Consider the following 6,000-nt stretch of genomic DNA (forward strand, 5'->3'; position numbering starts at 1 on the left):
GTGGACTGGTTGGACGTGGATATCCATTGCAGGAATATTCCTTACAGTGGCAAAAAAAAAAAAAAAAACTAGCGAATGAGCTTATCCATGTTTCTAATCTTTTTCATTAGCAAAAAAATTAAAGATTATTAGTATGTTATATTATTAATTATGATGATCAAATTAGTTTTGATAAGTGCTAATATGATTTTCGCGACTGTCCAAATATTAACGTAGACGGTCGCAAATAATCGCCTCCTAAAATTGATTTACGGAGGCGGGCCTCTTAAGAGACCTGCCTAAAAAATATGGCACGAGGCCCAAAGAAGCCCAAAAGGCCCGTTACCCGTGTTCCATATATATAGTTGAGTTAGGGTTTGGGGGCTTCTCATCCTCTCTCTCGTCTCTCACAGCTCACCCGACACACTCTCTCTCATAGCTCACCTGACGGCGGCGCCTCTCTTCTTCTCTCCCTCTGCTCTTTCGGCGTGGCGTCGATGGCGGTAGGGGGCTGCTTGCGCCCCATGGCTCGACGGTGGAGGCCACTTGTGCCCTGCGGCTCGACGGTGGAGGACGCACCCTGGCTGTGGTGGGCCCACGCGCCCCATCGGAGGTGGGGCATCGATCCGCGCGCCCCACCGGCGGGGCTTCGATCTGCGGTGGATGGGCATTGGATCCAGCGGCGGATGCTCAGATCCGGGTGGCAGGTGCCCAGATCCAGCAACGGCTTATCTTTTTTCTTGTTTTTTTCTGATTGATTAACGTAGACGGGCATTGTCTGCGTTAACGCAGACCTTTCGATGGAGGCGGACCCATTACCCGCCTCCAAAAACCGGTTTTGCCTTCCTCGGAAAAGATTCCTACAGTAGTGCATTTTGTGAGCCAATTTGGGTAATAGTAGTACTAATTTTATTTTTAATTAGTGGTTATCATGACAAATTAGTGTTAGTGCATATTTATTAGTGTATAATTTATTTTTATTATTTTTAAAGAATGGATATAATTACTCAACTAAACAGGCAGTATAGATATCCATATCCCAAAATCCTTGATGGCCATATCCCATCCACCCTTGTCCTCAAACCAAACACACCCTTAGCTTATGTGGAAATACGGTTTCTTTGGTGGAGTTCAAATCTTAGGGAAATATTTTTCAAAATAATTTCTTCTATTTTTTTAGAAATAAGATTAAAGAGGTCAAGTATGCCATTGTGCTCTTGTGTATTTGAATCGGTAATACACATGTGAGCTTACTAAAATGCATGTTGCTATAGCCGCACCTAGTTACGCTACACGGAAGTATATTACACAAGATTTCTCAATGACATAAAATTAAGAAAAAAATCAGCCGCACTTATAAAAAGAGTCATATAAATAAATGTTCTAATATATAATCCTCACCACAAAATCATGGGCACTACCTCTGATCCAACTACAACTCTCATATAGGTTGGATGTTTATGCACAGACACGTAGTATTGAGTTAGAGATGGGTGCCCACGATATAGCAAGATTATATGGTGAGAAACGTCCCCGTCATTTTTTCCCCCGATCGGAGCATGCACATTCTAGCATGCCCTAGGACATGCTCAACCGTCATGGATATGAAGGAAGAACAATAAATCAGGGTTTGGAGAGAGAAATGAGATAGTTGATTGATATTTGGTTGGATCTCTGCTACCCTCCTCTATCGGCCGTGACTCTTTATATTTATATATAGGATGGAGAGATATTGCCTAATATACAATCAGATCCTAACAGTGACGAAGCCAGAAAAAAATTTAGGAGGGGCTGAATAAAAGAATAGAGGTTTTTTTTATCTTCTCTTAACCTTAGCCCCTCCTACCTAATATATATATGCATAAAATTTTAAAGGAAAACTTAGGGGAACTCCACGTGCTCAGGATGGGTAGGGGGGGCTGAAGCCCCCCTAGCCCCACCGCTGGCTTCGTCGCTGGATCCTAAGCAAACACAATATACTGGATACGTTGATGAAAGGAAAAAAAAAACATTAATGAACTAGCGCTAGTTCTTAGTCTTTGGAATTATGTATACCTTTGTTAAGTCCCAAAAACGATCCATGGAAAAAAAAACAGAAGGGAGCACGCAATTTCCATGCCCATTTTGAAGCTTTCAGGGTTTTTTAATAAAAAATTTAGAAACACTTCCAACAAGAAAAAAAATGAAAGAAAACATGCAAATGCAAAGTGGACACAGTTCATAGGGCTTTAAAAGAGATATTTTGAAGAAGCAACCTTATCCTTAAGTAAGAAAGCAGAGTAAATTTCAATGGCAAGATTAACAAAGCAAAAGCTTACATCATTTAGAAATGAGTCCAAAGTATATTCTCGCTATTTATAAAAAGCATTTAAAATCGACATGGACAACGAATCATGAGTTAGACACCACAAAGTCTGGACTAACAATAATGCTAAATAATTTTGCTGAGTGTAATGTAATACTTGACTGTTTGGTACCAGAATTAGAGCGAGATTAAGAGTACCAGGAGATAGAACAACAGAGATTGGTTCAGCCAGACGAAATACTGGCAGACAATTAGACTTCGGTCCGATTAGTTCATACATTTCTTGTCCTCTCCCTCAGACACTCGTCTACATATCTCTTGCTACACAACATAAACACGCCACTTTACACGGGCCGTTCCCATTCCGGTCCCGAGATGCGCACACTAGTCGTCCATTACACGCCACTTTACACGGGCCGTTCCCATTCCTGTGCCGAGTTCCCCGACGAGGCCCTACTCCAGTTGAATAAGGCACCGGATCTTCAGCAGCAGCGGGGTCAGGAACAGGATCAGTGGTACCTTTGAGATTTTCTAGATTGTCAGCGGATCGGCAGGCATCGTCATCTTTATGTATGATTTCAAGCTGGACGTTCTCATCACGTAGGAAGTCGAGGCCACAGCAATCAGAAGATGAGGTATTGTCGAGTTTGCGCATTCCACCTTCATTGTCCTCAGAATCAGAATCATTGTCCTCAGAATCAGAATCACCTAGGAACTTTCAGTGTGGGCAACACAAAAGATGTGAGATCGATGAACTATATATGTTTGCATTGGTCCCACATGAGAAGCTAGTAAAAACCAAGCTACAGTTTACCTTGCAGTGCCGCAAAGTGACCTTCTCTAGATTAGGCGAACCCCGATGAAAGAATCGCAACATGCGGAAGTCATCACTGAGATCACAGTCGCCCAGCAGCAAGTACCTCAAGTTCTGGAATTCCAGGAATGTGGGTTCCTTACCGAGCACCTGGAGCACATTGGAAGTAGATAGCACCAGAACATTATCAGAGTGACGAACAAATAAAATGGAACACTTGCAGAGAAAGCGAACAGCGTACCCTCATCCCGACACCTGATAACTCCAAACTTGTCACATTAGACAGACTACAAAGAAGCTTGGATTGATCCCCGCAAAGTTTACTTCCACATATGCTTTTGGATAAACCGTATTTGTGGCTGCGTAAATGAATCGAAGCCCTATCAAGGGATGTCATCTTGTTTACGGAAATACCTCCACGGAAGCGGTCAGCATCCACATCTAGGCATAGATAGGAAACCATGGGGGCCGAGATAGCCAAAGGGTTGCAATATCCATTGGAGCCTCCAATGATAACCAAGGTCTTCAATGTGGGGGATGCAATGTCAGAGAGGAATCCACCCCATGTACAACGTTTCAGAACCAGGTTCTTGAGGGAGTCAGAGGCGATAGAATGAATCTCACAGGTGCAATGGTCCAGCTCCAAATCCTCCAAAGAGCGGCACACTGAGCTAAGATGCTCCGCGAAACGATCGTCCAGAGGTACGTGGCAGAGATACAGCCTTCTGAGGCGCCAAGAACTGGGGTTCAGATTCAATCCCTGATGCTGACTGATGGCATGACCTGATCCTGGCGTGCAGTATTTCATCGGGCGACGGAGCCAAGCTGCTGCTTGTCGGCCGCTGTATTCCCAACCTTGTGTTGCACTGCTGGAGCAACCATAGGACTGAGGTTTCCTGCCCCTATTAATGTCCAGCCTGAATGAATCCAGCAGCGCGATGTTACAACGGAGCATGAGGTTGACGGCGAAATCCTCGAATTCGTCCCACCCTTTGCCCTTGTCCTGGTTGTTGCCAGAGCCGGGGTCGGTGCTGTCATCATCATCAGAGTAATAGCTGCTGTTGCTGCCGCCACTGCTGGAGGCATGCAGCCATGCACTGCCGCCTTGGTCCTGAACTCAACGATGTCGACATCGAGGCACGGCACGGAGCGCCAGAGGTGCCTCCAGCGTGTGGACAGCACACACGTCTGCACCATCTGTCGGGCCTTGAGGGAGGACAAGATGATGTGGAGAAGGCAGTCAGGTAGATCGCTCAGCCGGTCCAGGCTGCCGGCCGAGCTTCCGTCGCCACCGCTTACACGGGTCCGTTTCCTTGTGCCCTCTGCAAGCTCCATGGAGTACGTGTCCTGCAAGCTCCATGTACATATACTATACTCATAAGACGACCGAACGACCAAATTAGAAAAAATATATAAATCTCTATACTTCCATGTATTACCAAAAGAGTCCGGTTCGATTACAACTTAGAACACCTCAGAGTCCGGTTCGATTACACCTCAGAGTCCGGTTCAATTACACACAGAAATTGTCTGAACAATAAGGAATTTGCGAAAAAAGGCACAAAAATAAGTTTTCTTCTTAAAGAAAAAAGTTTGTTGGGGTACAGTACAGCGGAATCCCCATTTCCGATTTACTCAAGAACGCACGAAATTCGATCCCCCATGCACTACCGTATTAGAGATACGGCCATGCACCCCATGCACTACCGTATTAGAGATGAACAATCCTATACGAAGATTCCTATTCCTTCACAGCAATCGATTACGGGCGGGTGGGTCGTAGGGAAGCGGCGGCGCAGAGATGGGTGGTCCGGTGAAGGGGCTTACCGAGCGCCCGCGCCATAGCCTCCATCCTGCCGCGGGAGGAGACTGGAGAGGCTCCAATCCAACCGGAAGCGTCGGAGAGAGCGGGAGACGAGCTGCCGAAACCCTCGCCTCCGTCGGCGTCGACGGCGAGTCGGCGACGGCAAGTGGGGAAAAGAGGAGGAATGGGGTTGGCGAACTGGCCACACAGCGGCCCCCCGCTGGGAGCTGGAGGCCCATTTCTCCACAGCAACGTTTGTTGAGGCCCATTTCCGCCAGGGCCGTGACGATTTTTTATCATTTTAACCTCAAAACTAAAAAAACTAATATTGTAGTAATAACACAAGACGAATAAAATATGTTTTGGATTATTATTTTTGTCACGTCAAAAGAGACATTACATGACAGATGAATACACTGAGCCTGCTCGGCTGCACGTTTTCGGCATGGCTGCAGCTGCTGTGGCTGATGGTGCACCGTTATTAACTTCGCTCTATATGGTGTGTTTGGTTTGCGTTTTAGACCTAGCCTAGGCTAGCCAATTAAGCTACGACAACACAAGTTTGGCTCTCCCAATGTATGAAACTGTTGTTTGGTTTACTCGTCTTATCTAATCCTGGCTTACCCAGATCAGTGTTTGGTCGCCTCGTTATCTTGAATACAGTCACCTCATCCTTATTCAGGTAAGGTACCTCATTGAGGCATTCCGTCGAGCAGGTTTGTGAGCATTAGTACCGTGAGAGCTCCTCCAGAGTCCAGATGGATGGCGAGGTCAGTGCTCTCCCTCCAGGATTGAGGTCGCCGTCACCGTTTTGTGGCTCAGTCGAGGTTGTTGTTCCCTCGCTGACGAGTGCACTGACGCTGCGGCCGTGGACGCGGACATGCCAGCCACGGGCTACACACTCTAGTGATGTTGCCTCGCGCTATAGTGCTGCCTGCCGGAGACGCCGCCGCCGCGACGCATGCCGCTGGGCACGCCATGCAGTGCTCCTCCTCCGACCCCTCACCATGGCTAGGGCTACGGCGCCTCTGCTGGCATTGCAAGGTCGCGCGAGGGCCACGCCGGCAATGGCAGGGATAGGCGCGAGCCCATGTCGAC

General features: G+C 47.0%; 1 pseudogene; it reads right to left on the reverse strand.

The window, feature by feature from the left end:
* Window positions 1–2,435: 2,435 nt before the first annotated feature.
* LOC136482582 (MEIOTIC F-BOX protein MOF-like) lies at window positions 2,436–5,100 on the reverse strand (annotated as a pseudogene).
* Window positions 5,101–6,000: the final 900 nt, after the last annotated feature.

The sequence above is a fragment of the Miscanthus floridulus genome, chromosome 9 (assembly GCF_019320115.1).
Source record: "Miscanthus floridulus cultivar M001 chromosome 9, ASM1932011v1, whole genome shotgun sequence".
Lineage (NCBI taxonomy): Eukaryota > Viridiplantae > Streptophyta > Magnoliopsida > Poales > Poaceae > Miscanthus > Miscanthus floridulus.